Genomic DNA, 17,242 nt, shown 5'->3' with positions numbered 1-17,242 from the left:
ATTGAGAACGATCTTGAAGGATGTGTGTGTGTGTGTGTGTGTGAGTGTGTGTGTATTTTAAAGACCACTTGGGGAGAGGCTGTTAACTGTCACCAAATAAATTTCATATGATCATTCTTACACTCATTTATTTCCTATGCTTTCCGAAATATAAAAAGAAAGCTCATGTTGTCATTCTCTACACTAGATATTAATTCCTAGATGAGTTTGATTTTTTTGCAGTTGAATGGTGATAAAATGAAGCTATTTTGAAGCACATTAAATCTGCAAATTTGAACACTTTGATGCCAATGTTCATTTTATTGCAAGGTATCCTATTTTCACCTTCATAAAACTGAATGCTTGCATGTACCATATAATTAAATTTAGCCATACAGAAGCTCAAGTCTATACATTTATTAACTCTTGATTGCATCACTGCCTTGAAACTTTGATAAAGTTTATTACAATCTCCTTAATCTCTGTTGTAACTTATCTGGTAGGTAGCTCACTTCCAAAGTTTAGGGAATTACAAAACAGTGCTTTCTTATTCCCTTGGCGCTTATCACAATGGCATAGGGCTGCTCTGGCAAAGACGCCCAGCTGTTCTCTCCTCCTGGAACACAGGAACTGCCCTCAGTGCCGGCACTAATATCTGCCCTCGGATACAGAATTTCTCTTCTCAGTAAGTGGAAATAAGCTCCCGTTCTTCAAGGTTGAGACTTGCAAAATGCAGTCTGGGCTGGTCACCAGAAAACACAAATTTTGCAAATCTGGGAAAGTTTGAAGCTGCTAAAGGTGGCATTTGCAATCTGTTCTTCCAGCATGATTTTATTCAGATCAGTTTTACAGGAAGTCATTAGGAGAGTGTACAAAAAGCAGACCAGGGGACAGATTCACTAGAATAGAAATCCACAAAGAACACAACAACCTGGGGCTTTAAAGGAGAGATGTGCTTTTCAAGACAAAGAACCACGGTTCTATCTAATCCTCCTAAAAGTATGATCTGCATGTATGCATGTGTATGTTTGTGCATATGCTTCTGTGAGGGGTTCGAAAAGTTCATGGGAAGTGGACTTGAACAGTAGCATAATTTGTCAATGAATTTTTGAAGGGCCCTCATGTATATGACATATGTATTTCTTCCTTTGGCAAGGTCAAATATGAACCCACAGTCTTCCCTACCTCATCACCACCTAATATCCACCGTATGGTTTTCTCTCTAGTGGAAAAAGATGACAAGAATTTCAGCAAAAGTAAACATTTTTCCTCCTCCGTCTCTTTACTCATTATTTCTTTTGTCTTAATTCCCCGCTATCTCTTCTTTGCCTAATTATCATCCAGAAGTGAAAGCAATTGTGCCGGGTCCTCGTTGACCATCCTCTGTGTTATGTTCCAGTTAGTCTCATCAGAACATTACCTACACAAATTACCAGCATTTTCTCTCCTGTGGAACAAATGAAGTTTTCATATATTGTTGGTTGGTGCTGGTGCAATTTTCAAGCCAATTTCTATTGACAGTGAACTCACCAACAGGGTACAACTACTTCATATTATGTTATAGATGATTCTCTTTAAAGATGATTCGATTCTTGGAAATGTAAAATATTACTAACACTTTGGATAGTGATTTGGTATTTTCTTGGCAAGTTGGCATTCATCTACCCTGTTGCCATGCAAGTCTAAAATATATGTTTCTAATATTACCTGTCTACCAGAAGGCTGTCAGTTTGTCATACCAAGAAGCCTTGTATGTTGCTGTGGTGCTCTAAGATAGACCACTGGTATTTCAGAGACCAGCAAGACCACCCAGGGGACAATATCAGCAGAGTATTCAGATTAAGATAGACCAGGTAGGAAAATGGGAGTTCACTTCTGAGGGGTTTAGTCACTGAAGACTTTATGAATGACTGCAGGATGCAATCTGATAATAGAGATGGACTATGAGGCGGACAGGGTGGAAGACATTCAGAATGCATAGAGGACACAGTAGCTGCAACCGTGGGCTCACACAGCAGAATTTCAGGACTGGGGAATATTTCTTGTATGGAGGGTCACTATCAGTTGGCACCAACACCAAAGAACCCAGAAACAAAATCAGCATAATATGGATCCAAAAATTCATCAAAACAGTCCATTCTTACAATCAGGTGGCCATCTAACTAAGAAACAACAAAGCCCACAAGGAAGGAGCCCACCAGCCTCCCCCGACTCAAATGCTGAAGACAAAGTGGGTGAAAGGGCAAGTGCAGTGAAGAAAGCTGATGGTGCCCAGTTGTCAAAATATATAGAATCTGGGGACCCATAGGCTGGGAGATAAACAAGAGGTCATCTAACTGAAAAACAACAAAGCCCACATGGAAAATGCACACGAGCCTGTGAGATGACAAGACATTGATGGGATCAGGTGTCAGGCAAGAAAGAAAGAAAGAAAGAAAAAAAATCATAGCATTGTGAATGAGAGGGAGTGCAGAATGAGGACCCAGGGCCCATCTGGGGGAAATTGGACATCTCCTTGCGGAAGGGTTGTGGGGAGGTGATGAACCAGTCAGAATGTAGTGTAGCAATGATGAAACATACAGTTTTCCTCTGGTTCTTGAATGCTTCCTCCCCGCCACTATCATGATCCCAATTCTACCTTACATAACCAGCTGGACCTGGAGATGAATACTGGCATGGATAGGAACTAGAAATATGGGGAATCCAGGACAGATTAGCTCCTCAGGAACAGTGGTGAGAGTGGCAATATCAGGAAGGTCGAGGGAGGGTGAGGGAGATGTGGGAAACAGATGACAAGGTGTACATGTAACCTCCTCCCTGGAAGAGGGACACCAGAGAACTGGGTGAGGGAGACGTCAGATGGTGTAATATATGATAAAATAATAATTATTTATAAATTATCAAGGGTTCGGGGGGAAGGGGAAGCGGGGAGGGAGGTGAAAATGAGGAACTGATGCCAGGGGCTCAGGTGGAGAGTGGGTGTTTGGAGAATTATCATGGCAGCGTATGTATAGGAGTGCTGAACACAAATGATGTACGTATGGATTGTAAAAAGTTATATGAGCCCCTAATAAAATGATTTAAAAAAACTTTAACAACACACCAATAAAGAAATAGTCCATTCTTCCAATTCTATGTTTCCATGGACTTTCCAAAGATCCTGGGTTTTGTAACAACATTTATAAATTTCAAAACCACTGTTATTAAGCAAAAGAAGATATAAGCAAAGAGTACACACTGTATGATTTCATTCAAAGAAACCTCCAATACTTAGTATAGTAGTAATTGTAGTCATCATTGTGAAGTTACCAAACTTCATTTTCTTTGTAATAATTGTTCTTTATTTTGTTCCCACTGCACAGAACTTTGTCTCACCACAAACTTATAAAGATTGAACAGTGGGCAACTTTTATCTGTTTTGATCATCCAAAGGAATAATAATCCAGTCCACATTTGTCTAATCTTATCCACAAGATATCAGGGAACACACTCAATTATACATGTTAAAATCATCAGAGATAACTCGACAGTATTACATAGCCATAAGCCAATTAAAAAAGCCAGGGCCTGAGAGTTAAATAGGAAATGAAAATAAGCAACCATATGACAATTCTCTGTGCTTATGGAGTTATTAAGCTTTAACAAAAGAAAAATGGAAGGACAAAACTAGGTGTTCCATTCTGCAGGTCAGAAAGAGAAAAGGTAAAGTTTTTAAAATACAATCCTTTTGGACCCTGACCGTATTTTCCTTATAGAATTTTGAACTTTAATGTACAGGCTTTTCGAGAGTCATCTGCTATTCTGGAGACAAACTGCTGTTCCTCACACAGGGCACACAGTCAGCTACACTAACAGACAAACAGCTGTTACCCATTCTGTGCAAACAACAGCTGACATCTTTGACATAAGGCTGTGTTTATATATCAAGGGAAATGAATGTGTTCTTGGGTGGAAAGGAAGCCAGGTCAAGGGGCCGTGCATTGATACTGTCTGCCCGGTGACTATCAAGTCGCAGAATCAGAGTCTGGAAGCTTAAAAGGATTCTTGGGATATTAAGTACAAGCACTCATCAGGTTCTGGAATTAAACTTCAACGAGCAGTTGCAATTGTATTGAGTTCAGAGTACAAGATTTTAAGGGGAAAAATGAAAAGATCATAGTGTGTTCTCAGCAGAATAACTAGTATCATAGGGTTTTTGTAGATATATAAATATATGATGGAGTGCTTAAAAGCAGTGGGTGAGTTTAAGTAGTACATAAGGGAATTGAGGAGAGTGCTGGATATATGAAATGTAGAATCAAGTATTATGGTTGAAAATTTAGCATTATATTCATTGCACATATTTAATCAAACACATTATTGTTATTTGGTACATATATAAGTATTTATATACTCAACACGAATATGTGTGTGTTAAATATATACATATGCACATATATTTAACATGTGTGTGTTAAATATATACATACGGTGAGGTAGTTAGTTTATTGTGCCAAACTGACTGATAAACACATGTGGGGTTAATTGAAGGGTGGGTAGATAAATGGCTTGGTGAGCCTCGCCTTTCTAGTTCTTGGGTCTCTTGATTTCTGACGGTCAGACCAGGGTGCAGCTGCCTTAGCCAGTTCTCTGCTTCAGCTGGCAAGGCCTACTTCCTGCAAGACATCCCTGAGGACAAGCCACATGGACCTACCCTGATGCAGCCCTGGGTGTTGGAGCAGATATGTGGAGACCCCTGCCAGCACTGAGATGCTTACACGTTCACTGATTTGGCTTCCCTCCTGCAGTTGGCATCATAGTGTGTGTTTTGTGAGATGGAGGAGAACTTTGTGGATTGGTGTCAGACATATGGGTTAATGTTGGACTTGTGGGCTTGGGCAGCACTGGGTTGGGATGTTTTCTTGATGTGCACTTAACCTTTATATAATGCTCTCTCTTGTACATGAGTTTCTGTGGATTTGTTTCTCTAAAGTGCCCAGACTAACACAAATGGGTTAGTTTGCATACACATGCATCACCTCTCACTGCCTTCAATTCAATTTCCACTTAAAGATAGACTATGGGGTAGAATAGAGCTGCCCCCTTTGGGTTTCAGAGACTGGTAATTTTGGGGGAGCATAGGACCTGGTAAGTTTGAAATGCTGATCTTGAGGTTAGCACAATTCACAACTCACGAAGATTCCAAAACTGTACATACACTTATGTACAGTTGACATATGGGAAATTGACATTCACATTTCCTATATTGTTCAAGCAAAATATGTCTCCATATTATGCAGGAATAGGTACTTATTTTAGTCTACTAGAACAGAGAAGAAGAAAGTCTCAGAACTTCCCTGAAATGGAGGAGATTACTGAGGGATGCCACCACTTGAAATCGGTCTGTTCGGAGAGATAACACAAATGTTTCAAAGAGACTTCATATCAGATTAGATGTCTGAGTGAGTTTAAGGTCTCAATATTTTATAATTAGGGATTTAAGAGATGACTTGGGCAGGTAGCAAGAGGCTGAGAGAAAAGCTTTCACTTAAAAAAAATGTGAAATAATTATATAGTGATCTCAGAAAGGCAGATGTAAATTTTTGAGAATTAACTTTTAGCTATGTTTCAATTTAGGATGGAAATTGACATTCCCATTTCCTATTTTTTTCTTTTATAAAAACATTTTATTGGGGCCCATACAACTCTTATCACAATCCATACACACATCATCTATACATTCATTGCCCTCATCATTCTCAAAATTTTCCTTCCGCTTGGATTCCTGGAAGCAGCTCATTTTCCTTTTTTCCCCATTTCCAATTTTCTATCAGAGTCCTATGCTCCTACATGTGGAATTGCCATGAGTTGAAATCTAGTCAACAATTGGTAGCTAGGGCTTCCTTCCTTCCCATCTACATTTATATAGGGATGTCCAAAGGTTTGCAAGTCTGCAAATTATCTTTCTCTGCTGCCTACATTCTCTGTGGTGATGTTAAGTTGCTTAATGTGTCTCCACTAGCCATGGACTTTGAAACTACAACCGAATGGAAAGGTGTTGGAGTGGTTCTTTGTGTTAGGTGTCATCAAGTTAGCTCTTGCTCATAACAGTCCTATGTACAACAGAACAAAAAATTGCCTGGTGTGTCCCCACACTCAACATTGTTCTTCAGTTTTAGCTAATTCTTATAGCTACGGTGCCTATTCATCTTGTCCAAAGTTTATTTTTTCCTACTGCCCTTCTATTTTACCAAGAATGATGTCCTTTTCCAGGTACTGGTCTCTCCTGATAACATTCAGAATACTTGAGATAAGTCTCACCATTTAGCTTCTAAGGTTTAATCTGGCTGTATTTCATCCCACACAGAATTATTTGTTCTTTTATCAGCCAGTTGTATTTTCAATATTCTTTGTCAGGCACAGACTCATACATCAATTCCTCTTTGGTCATCCTTATTTGATATCCAACTTTCACATTCATATGAGCAATTGAACATCCAACGTTTACACACACAGGAAGCAATTGAGAAAAAGAATGGCTTACGTCAGGCTGACTAGTCCTTAAGGTAACACCCTTATTCTTTAATACTTTAAAGATCTCTTGCACTGCAGCTTTTTCCAATGCAATACACCATTTGATCTCTTGACTGCTGCTTCCATGACCATTAGTTGTGGATCCAAGCAAGATGAAATTCTTGACAACTTCAATCTCTTCTCTGTTTATCATGATGTTACTAATTGGCCTAGTCTTCATAATTTTTGTTTTCTTTACACTAATTTTTAAGTTATGCTACAATTCTTGATATCCATCAGCAAGCATTTCATGTCCTCCTAACTTTTAACAAGTAAGGTTGTGTCATCTGCATATCACATGTTGTTAATAAGCTATCCACTGACCCTGATGCAATGTTCTTCATATAGTACACCTTTTCGTATTATATGTTCATATACAGATTGAATAAATATGATGAGAGGATACAACTCTGATGCACATCTTTCTTGATTTTAAACATTCTTTTTAAATGACCATCTCTTGTTACCTGGACAGATCCAAATGAGCACAAAAAAAGGGGTTCTAGAATTCCCGTTCTTCTCAAAACTCTCCACAGTTTGTGATGGTCCCCACAGTTAAATACCTTTTCACAGTCAATGAAACACGGGTAAATATCTCTGTGGTATTCTCTGCTTTTGGTCAAAGTCTCTCTGATGTCAGCAATGATACCCTTTGTTCCACATCCTCTTCTGAATGGGGCCTCAATGGCTGGCAGGTCTCTGTAGATATACTGCTGCCACCATTGTTGCATTATGTTCAGCCAAATTGTTCTTGCTTAAAGCAGAAAGCAAAAAAAAAATTGTTCTTGCTTGTGATATTTATATTTTACTATATATTTTTTTCTGCTATGCTGTGTCATCTTTCTGTGGAATGGGTAGGGATACCCTTCTACTCAGTGAGTCAGGTAGCTGTCTTCCAAATTTCTTGGCATAGATGAGTGGGTGCTTCCTAGTGATTCATCGGCTGTGGAAATATTTCAATTGGTACTCATCAAATCCTGGGACCTTGTTTTTCTTAAAGTTTTCAGTGTAACTGAACCACCAATTCTTGACCATAAGCTACCTCTTGAAATGGTTGATGTCAACTAGTTCTCTTTGCTATGGTGACTCTCTGTAGTCCTTCCATCTCTTTGATGATTACTGAATCATTCAACCTTTTACCGATAGTATCTTTCAATATTGCAACCCATGATTTGAATTTTTCTTAGTTCTGTCTGTTTAAGATATGCTAAACATCTTCTTCCCTTTGGGTTCTAACTCTAGTTCTTTGCACAACTCATTATAGTGAATGAGTGGGTGGGTGGGTGGGAGCATAAAGTGTGGTGTATTCTAACACAGCAATTGCTCAATATAAGAGTGAGCCATTTCAGAAGCAGAACGAGAACTTCTATGACCTTAAAGAGAGAAGACCAAAGGAGTCCTGTGAGATCCATGCCTGAAGTGATAGAGACAACAGAGGCAGCAGAGTCACCAGAGGCAGCAGTGCCCTGAAACAGAGCAGAGAAGTAGAAGAGAGACCACGAGAAACAGCAAGTGGCTTTTTGACCCATGGAATAAGCCAAAGATCAAGGGATCATTCGGTTGAAAGGCCAATGAGCAGAGAGATGAGCAAGTCTCCAGCATGACTAAGAACATCTGTTGTCATCAAAAGAACTGTATGCTTAACATATTTTAATCTGTCAGCTTCCCTAATAAACCCCACCACTGAGTTTTGTCCAGGGACTATTGTAATGAAATGTCAAACCCAGCAGCAAAGTAGAGAGAACTATGGAAGGATGTTAGATTATCACAATGTCAGACCTGCCTCCACCCTCCATCCTTCTCTATGCAATTTTGGCATTCCTTATCAGCCAAACACGTATGGTCATGATGTCAGACATGCCTTGACCCTCCTTCCTTCTTGATGCTATTCTAACTCCAGTCTCTGGCGGAGGTGGAATTGGACTGCCTTTCTCCTTGGAGCAGCCAGGGATGATCAGTTGTTACCCCATGCTCCCTCCTTACCGTATTAATAAGATCTACAGAACTCTAGATGGACAGCCGCCTCACCAGGTTGTTATGATGACTACATGCTTATTTCCTGAGTACTTATAGAAAGAAAGATGCTTGTAGTCTGTACTTATAATGCCTCATTCTGTGCCTACTACTAATATGATGACTAGATATATTCAGAATGCAAAAGGAATGCTTTCTTTAAAAAAAAGCCTACAAAATTTTTTCTTTCATTCTCATTTGACAATCAACATTTCCCCTAGAGATAATTGTCAATTCCCTTCAAAAAAGATAGGCACATCATGAGACAATTCCCCCCATTAAGATTTAGCCTTAGAAGATTTCTCTTGATGAAGTACATAAAACTTACAAAAATGTAGCGTTCATAATGGAACACCTTCATGGCCTTAGCAATAGCTTTGTGATTGTGTCATAACAACTAGAATAAACAGGTTGAAAAATGGCATTGTGCCAACAATAAAAAAATAAATTTCACTTTCCCAAAAGTCTCACCAGCTTAAGTTGCATCCCTAGGCTCACTCCAGCCGTTTCCTACAAGATCGCACAGACCAAAAAGAATAAATAGAAAATTAAATAGATTTTATGAAATGAAAATAAGTTTTAATTATGGGAGAAAGAAGGGAGGAAGTGCCAAGAGAGAAACTGTGTGCAAAGCATCAACCGCTCTAATCTCAGAAAACAGAGATTCTCCTTGGGGCTGAGCTCCTATTGACTGATCAGAGCAACCACAGAGCAGGGTTGAAAGAAACTCGTGAGAAAGCAGGGATCTGACAAATTTCCCTGATCACCTTGACTGCCTGGACACAAGAATTGGGTCGGGTTTTGAATGAGAAAGAGAACCTGCCTGGCAAACAAGCTGAACCTACAGAAAGTTTAATTAAAGCCAGTAGGGAGAATATTAAAAGTATGGAATAATTAGGGCAGGCATAAAAAATATCAAAATAATAATAATACAAATAACCAGAAGATGATTAAAAGAAGGCTCTGGAGGTGTGGAACTACCTGTACAGCATTCTACTGACATATTAAATATGAGTTTGATGTTTTGCCTAACGCCAGTTTAAATTTTTTGTCTGTGGTGTGATATGTTTGTGTGTGTGTGTGTGTGTGTGTGTGTGTGTGTGTGTCCTCAGTCCACTTTATTCCCTACTTGCTATATTTTACCCTTGTCTACCAGCTGGGGAAGAATGAAAAAAAATGCCATACTCCAAACTGGATTTTAATGAGATCAACTCAGTACCTGCCAAGTCCTTGGGCATGAAGTTGGCAGACTAGGTCCACTGGTCCTTGAGGGCCCCTGCTCTGTGGCTGAAAGCTCCTCTGTTGAAAACTTGGCAACCCTTCCGGAGTCTCTTTTTCCCTCTGCCAAACATATGAAGGCAGCTTCTGGCTCTGCTCCGGGAATGCTGAAAGCTAACACAACTGTTAAAATCCCAAGGAAAAAGCACTTCCTCTTTGTGGCAAAGGCAGCGTCAAATCCAACCCAGGAGCCCTCAGCGGTTGTCGCCTTGCAGGGAGATGATGACTTTTCAGCTCTTCATCAACAGCAGAGATACACTTTCTACAGTTGGTTTAGTAAAGATTCAACTTGAAAAATTCACTCTATAAAGACATCCCACGGTAGCACATTGGTGTTTGCAGGTTTCTCTGGAGACAAATCTATGTGGGAGATTACCTGGCAGTGTAACTAAAGTTTTAAGAAAGATTCAAATTATATAATTTCTACATATAAACATAAATAAAGGGTTTGAATTTTGGGGTGGGAATGTTATGAGGAACCAAGAAAGCTGTTTAAGCAGAAGGCTACTTGAGGCGCTGTTTGCTATGTGATGGATTGGAGATACAGGGGTCAGAGACAGAGAAATATTATCAGGGTCATTCTGCCATAGGTGGGATGAGATGAAAGTCTTGGGAGTAATAAGAGAGTGTGAAAATGGCGCCCAGGTGCCAGGCTTGAATATTTGAATAAATGGTGGTGTCGTTGACATGGATTGTGAATTGAGAATTAGAAAGTTACTTTGTGGTTGGTGGTGGGTACCATTGAATCAGCTCCTGTACATGGGATGAAACATTGCCTGATGCTGAGCCATTCTCACAATTGTTCTTGTGTTTGAGCCCATCGATGCCACCATGAGGCCAATCCATTGTGCTGAAGGTCTTCCTCTTTTTCACTGCCCTGCTACTCCTTTGCAAAAATTAATATCAAAGCTCAAGTTTTTGAAGTGTTGACAAATGTGTTTTTCCCCTAAATGTATTAAATATAGAACTGTTCCATTCAAACGTGTATGTAAGTTTGTGTCTATCGGTGTATCTAAAATTATCTAATTATTGCCAGTATTATGTATACCAGGCATGATTTCCACAAAAGTATTGAGGACAAAATTAATTCTTTGGCAGTTCTCAAGGTAAAAGCTCCTACATTGTGAAAGATAACTCAAATAAAAAAGGAAAAAATAAATGAATGAATGAATGGAACCTATGTGTAGAAAACTATACATTGTAGTTCTTCATTCTCCTTGTAAATATCTGAATGCCGTCTACCCCCAAGCCCATTAAATGAAAACTGTAGATATCTTATCCCTGCAACATCATTAAATTTCTTCTCTTTAAGAGAATATTACATGCAAGGAAGTTTGAAAATCACTGCAGATTATATTTCTGATATTAATGATAGAAAACTTGTAGACAAAATATCAAGATCAGTCCAAAAGTGGGTCATAGAATCACATTCAACATAAAATGTGAACAGTCAGGAGATAAACAGAGTTTGAATCTGTTCAAACTCTGTAGGGTAGTTCTACAGGGGGGGGGGGGGAAATGAAGATCCAAGATTATACCTTTGGCTAGAATTGGAATTGCCATGACATGGGGATGTTAATTGTATGATGGATATTTGGCAATTAGCATCTCTGGCCATTTAAGAAACAGAGGATGAGAAGACAGAGAAGCCAGGCAGACCTCTGTTCACTCCCATTGGTTTGATTGGTGAATATGAATATTCATATCATGGAAGTGTCATGAACTGATGGAGCTATGGGGGGGAGGGTGGTACTGTGGGTTGAGGTAGAAGCCCAGGTATTGTACCCAGGTATTGTCTACGATCCACAAGGTCAAGTCCAACCACCAGATGCTTTGTGGAAGAAAGACAAGGCTTTCTATTCCCAGAAAGAGTTAAGAGTCTCAGAAAATCACACGGGGCAATCCTACCCTTCCTATAGGGTCTCTTTGAGTTCGAATTGACTTTGTGACAATGATTTTTTTTGAGTGGGCTGTGGATGGTGTTAGACTCAATTTTGATTATATAAATCTGTATCTGCTTATGGAACATGAGACAATGTTAGCATCTTATCTTAAAATGAACTAACACCTTCGGTATTCTTCATGGATTATTGCTAAACTTCAACTTGGTTTGATAGAGTGGCATAGAGTAGTCCGCCCAAGGAGATAATATTCTTTCCCACAATTTTCCAGTAAAATCATCAAATTTAGTATTTTTAACTTTAAATATGTTGCAATATTATTAAGAAAAATAGAATTTAACATACTCACAATCCCACTATCATACTCTGCTCACACATTTTCAGTTATTCATAGTATCTTCTAGTTTGTTCTATGTGTAAAGATAAGCTTTTTAACAATATAGTTTTGGTCCAAAACCCATTAAATTAGTACATTAACCAGTCTGTTTTTATTTGTTTATTTTGTGCACACACACGATATATATATAAAGTTATCTTAAAATATTCCTAGTTATACTGTGTCACTATTAATTTTTTTCTTTAATAAATTCCCTAAATGAGGATTACTGTTTTAATGGGCATTTAAACATTTAAATTCTATTCATAAATATATATAAAGATCACTATCTATTGTCACCAATTAAATTCTTACATATGTTGTGTTGGATCATGATTAATGACCTGTGTACAATAAGAGAAAACATTGCCTGGTCCTGTAATATCCTGAGGATTATTCCAATGTTTAAACCACTGTATCAATCTATCTCATTGAGGGCCATCCTCTTACTTTGCAGACCTAATACTTTCCCAAGTATAACGTCCTTTTCCAAGGACCAGTCCCTCCTGATAACATGTCTAAAGTACTTGAACTGAAGTCTTAGGCCTCTCACTTCAAGGAGTATCCTGGCAATATTTCTTCCTAGACAAACGTTCATTCTTCTGACCGTCTACAGAAGAGTCAATGTTCTTCACTAACATCACCATTCAAAATCTTCAGTTCTTTAGTCTTCTCCGTTCGGTGTTCAGTTTTCAAAGGCAATTGAAATTGCCACGATTTGGATCGGGCGCACCTCAGGACACAATGATGTCTTTGCCTTCTAACATTGTACAGGATACAGGAGTCTTTGAATCCTCATCTGTCCAGTGCAATAAATACATCAGGTCGTTTCTGGACTGCTGCTTCCATGGGCTTTAATGGTGGAGCCACATCAAAGGAAACTCTTGGTTCACCCAGTCTTATCTCCTTTAACAGGATGTTCCCTGTGGGTCCAGTTGTGACCATTTTTTGTTTGTTTTATGTTAAAATATAATCCATGCTGAAGGCTGTTTTCTTTGATTATCCTAAGTAAGAGTTTGAAGTCCTCTTCACTTTCAGAAATCAAGGTTATGCGATGCGCATCTTTCAGGTGGTAATGAGTCCTCTGTTGTTCCTGCTGTCCAGTTTCCGGGATTATTTGTTTAACACAGAGAGCGGGTAAATATCTGCAGTGTTCGAGTCTATTACACCCCTCCTAACAACCTTCTAGGACAAAGAATCATGTTTGCTATCGCTATTCCCAAAGCGATAAGGGGATTGAAGGGAGAATTGGTGCAGAAGAGGAAACCGATAACAACGATCAACACAAAACCACCCCCTCCCCTTTCAGGGGGGCGAACCACTGAAATCATGGGGAAGGGAGACAGCGGTCGGTGTATGATGTGAAAATAATAATCATTTATCAAAGGGTCACGAGGTTGGGGTGGGGAGGGAACAAAGAGGAGCCAATACCAAGGACTCAACAGAAACTAAATGTCTAGAAAAGAATGATGGCAACATATGTGCACGTTTGACCCAAGTGATATATGGATTGTTGTAAGAGTTGTTTGAGCCCCCAATAAAATGATTTTTTTAAATCCTCTCATAGGGTTTCTGAGGCTGAAATCTTGACAGAAGCAGTATGTCACATTTTTCCCCTTGGAGCTGCCGAAAGTTTAGACTTCTGATACACTGGTTAGCAGCCACTACTTACCCACTGTGCCATGAAGGCGCCTTAGATAGAAGTAGATAAAACTGTATAGAGCATTGATAACCTAGGGGTAGTTTTTATTTATTTAATTTTAATTTCACCTCATAATAATTTAAAATATTCCAAAAGAGTAAGTGGCATCTTAACGTGTTTTTCTTTGATCGCAGACATCTAAGAAGAAATTCACCACTAAATGGCTTTTTCCTTGATTTCTGAATATCTTATGGCAATGTATTTGCATAACTCCAACACAAGCTCCTAAAATGAAGAGTCCTAATACATTGGACCCTTAGAATAATTTAACATATATCTGAATCACTACTCAGCCATGTTTGGGGATGTTTTTGACAAAATAATTTACTTAACAAATTATTCATTCAAAGGAAATTGCTCTTCATATTTTTCAGCTGTTGTACTTGTTTTCATTATTCATAGGAAATACTTTGAAATGGAGTCATTTATAAAGAAGTTGGAGATTACTTTTTCCAGGAAAAAAGTTCTCATAAGTACCTCAGAGGAGAAGTTATTTAGACGAATCGAGAACGCTGCTGAGAGTTCAACTGTGGATTCTAAATTTCCAACTAAAGCACACTCACTGCTATCCAGTTGATTCCAACCCACAGTGACCTAGGAGGCACAGTTAATCTTCTGGACATCTTTCTCCCTCGGAGCAGCTGGCGAGTTCAAATGGCTGACCGTTGGGTTATAGCAGCCACACCTGTAAGCCAGGATGCTGCAGGGACTCCTTTTGGAAACTGAGCTCCATCTGAAATGTACTATGTAGCCAACGTCTATTCATTTATTTTTCTCTGCACCTTGACTTACACATGTGCAAAATGATTGAGTTGGTCTACCACAGAGATGGAAACTGATGAAAATGGTCGTGTTTAGCAGTTGCACTCCACTTTTCTTTCAAAATTAAAATACATTTATGTATGATTATAGGGATAAATGCATACTGCTTGTTCTTAGATTTTTTTTCACTTTGTGAATACAAGAATGACAACCAAAAAAGGAAAACAGAATGTGACATTTTGTTAGCTAATGTATCCCTTGTTGCTTCCAAATAGGAAAGTGTCAATAACACCTACTCATTTTTTTCTAAAATGCTCTTTGCACTTTTCCTATGGATAAATTGGTCATATACACTCTTCCTTGAGTTTGGTTGAGCTTCTGAGGACTTTTTCCAATGTAGTGTAGTGGGAATGACACTATTTAACCTCAGGTGTCAAATCATAAAAGTCCTGTCAGCTTCTAGAACACCTATATTAAGAACCCACTTAGTTCAGCTCCTCTGAGACCTACCTCCCTGACACCTCGAGTAGCCAAGTATTCGTACCTGGTTTATAGTGCCAACAGCCAAGTAAGACAAGTTCAAATGTTTCTAATACCCAAATATTGAGACCTCAGGCATTGAGAAGTGAATGGTGACAATACATTGACCGTATACCTACTCCAAATTCCTGGTTCACAGAATTCACTAACCTAGTAAAATGTTTTGTTTGCTGTTTGGTTTGTTTGTGTCTCTAAGCACAGGAATATTTTATTAACTAGAAATATAGTACTTGAAAGTAGAGTATTGCTATAACCACCCCTAAAACATATGACATTGACTTTGGGACCAGGCAGATATGAGAAATGTCTAAGTAAAATGATAACGAAAGATTGAAAGGTCTTACTTGCGAAAGTTTCAAAGAAAGGGGGAGAAAACACCACACGAAGCTATATCAAAGGGACACTTTATGAAGTTGCAAACAATTCAGTAAAATTGCCCCCTGTAAGAATGTACCTAATGAACTTGATGATGGAGGGAAAGATATTTCCAGATGGAACATTGGAGGGACCTTCTGGTTTGTCCTGTAATAACACCAGATGAGACAGCGTTGGACTGAGGAACAAAGGATGCCATGTCAAGTGTAGTTTGAAGGAAAGATAAAGCAAATGGCTAGAGCAATCCTTGGAGACAGCAATAGGTCCAAAAGGTCCTAGATATCAAAGTTGAATGTCAAAACTCCAGTATGGAGATGTAAGATCAATTATTTAATTCTCCAAAAAAAAAAACGCAACAAAAAAACAATGAAAATAAATTAAGGTGATGTCTCATAGCATATTTCAAAAAAATTAAGGAGAAAGCATTGTCTTTCTATTCCCATAAAGATTTAAAGTCTCTCAAACCCTATGGCCAGTTCTTCCCTGCACTAGAGGTCTGCTCTTCAAAAGCATCCTTGGGATTCGTTGGCATTGACTCACTGGCCATGAGATTGTTGGAAGCACACGTTGAGGATCCATGACCCAAATGAAAGTAAAAACCAAAAAAGGCAGGGTTATCCACACTGTCAAGGGAGAATAACCCTTGTCCCAAGTGGACAGTTTCCATTGATAGCCACACAGGCAGCAGGTCAGCATTCTCTATGTCTTCCCTCTGTGTTGCCTCAAAGAATGGGCCACACGTCCAACGTACCTGAGAGAGTTCTGGCATCTCCAACCTAAAACCATCTTACCCCATCACCGCTCACAGTGAAGAGGCCGAAGTGAGTGCTGCTCAGGGAGGGCGTTGGAAGAAAAAGTCTTCGTTTTGGAATTGGTGGGAGAGTCCATCCCCCAAAACGTGTAGTTGAAAAATCCTGTCCAAACACACAATGGAATGACTATTTCATTCTGCAATGAGTTCCATCGACACCGTCCTAATCTGGGGAGAGATATTTTCTCATGCTCACATTCTTTTCTTCCCAGGGTGCGAGGCAGAAGCATCCGATGATGATTTTGCTCCGCACAGGCAATGGCTTGCCTTATCAAGCAGTCTCCTACCTTAACCACACGAACATGAACAAGCTCAGAAACATCTACTCCTGGTTTACACAGCCACACACTGGGAGACTTTAGCCGGCCCCAGCTGAGCCGATCACGGGAAAATACGTGAGTGTGTTTCCCTAGATACAAGAATGCTTCTTATTAAATAATAGCAGGGAGAGAACATTAATAAGTATCATAAAATAACCACCAGGCAGTAAAAATTATTAAGGTTCCTTTCAGGGAAGAAGCTGCCTGAAAATAGATTTGCAGGCTGCCTCTGGTTGCCCACCCTCCTCACCCCTCCCTTCACTTCCTCCAGAGAGGACTCAGGACCTTGAGGCATTTGAGCCAAGTGCTTGAATGCTGTTTCTTTACAGAAAATAATAATAATAACACTTTCCCTTTACTTGGGAGAGTTCCCACTGAAATAATGCATTTCAAAGGCAGAGTGAGGCTTTCGCTTTCAAATTTGAATGGGAAATTATAAGCTGTTATACATTTTATGCCGCTGCCAGGGAACCACAATTGTCTCGATTGCGATTTTCCAAGGAAATCGCAGCGCTATTCCCTGGTCCACGGGATCATTGTAAAGCTGTCAGGCAGGGATCCCTCCCTGGAGGAAATAGACATTTACAGTACGACCCGGGAATCTCCTGGCAGCAATATTTACAGTACTCCATT

Source organism: Tenrec ecaudatus, chromosome 18 (genome assembly GCF_050624435.1).
Source record: "Tenrec ecaudatus isolate mTenEca1 chromosome 18, mTenEca1.hap1, whole genome shotgun sequence".
Taxonomy (NCBI): Eukaryota; Metazoa; Chordata; class Mammalia; order Afrosoricida; family Tenrecidae; genus Tenrec; species Tenrec ecaudatus.
Note: the sequence above shows the minus strand (reverse complement) of the source record.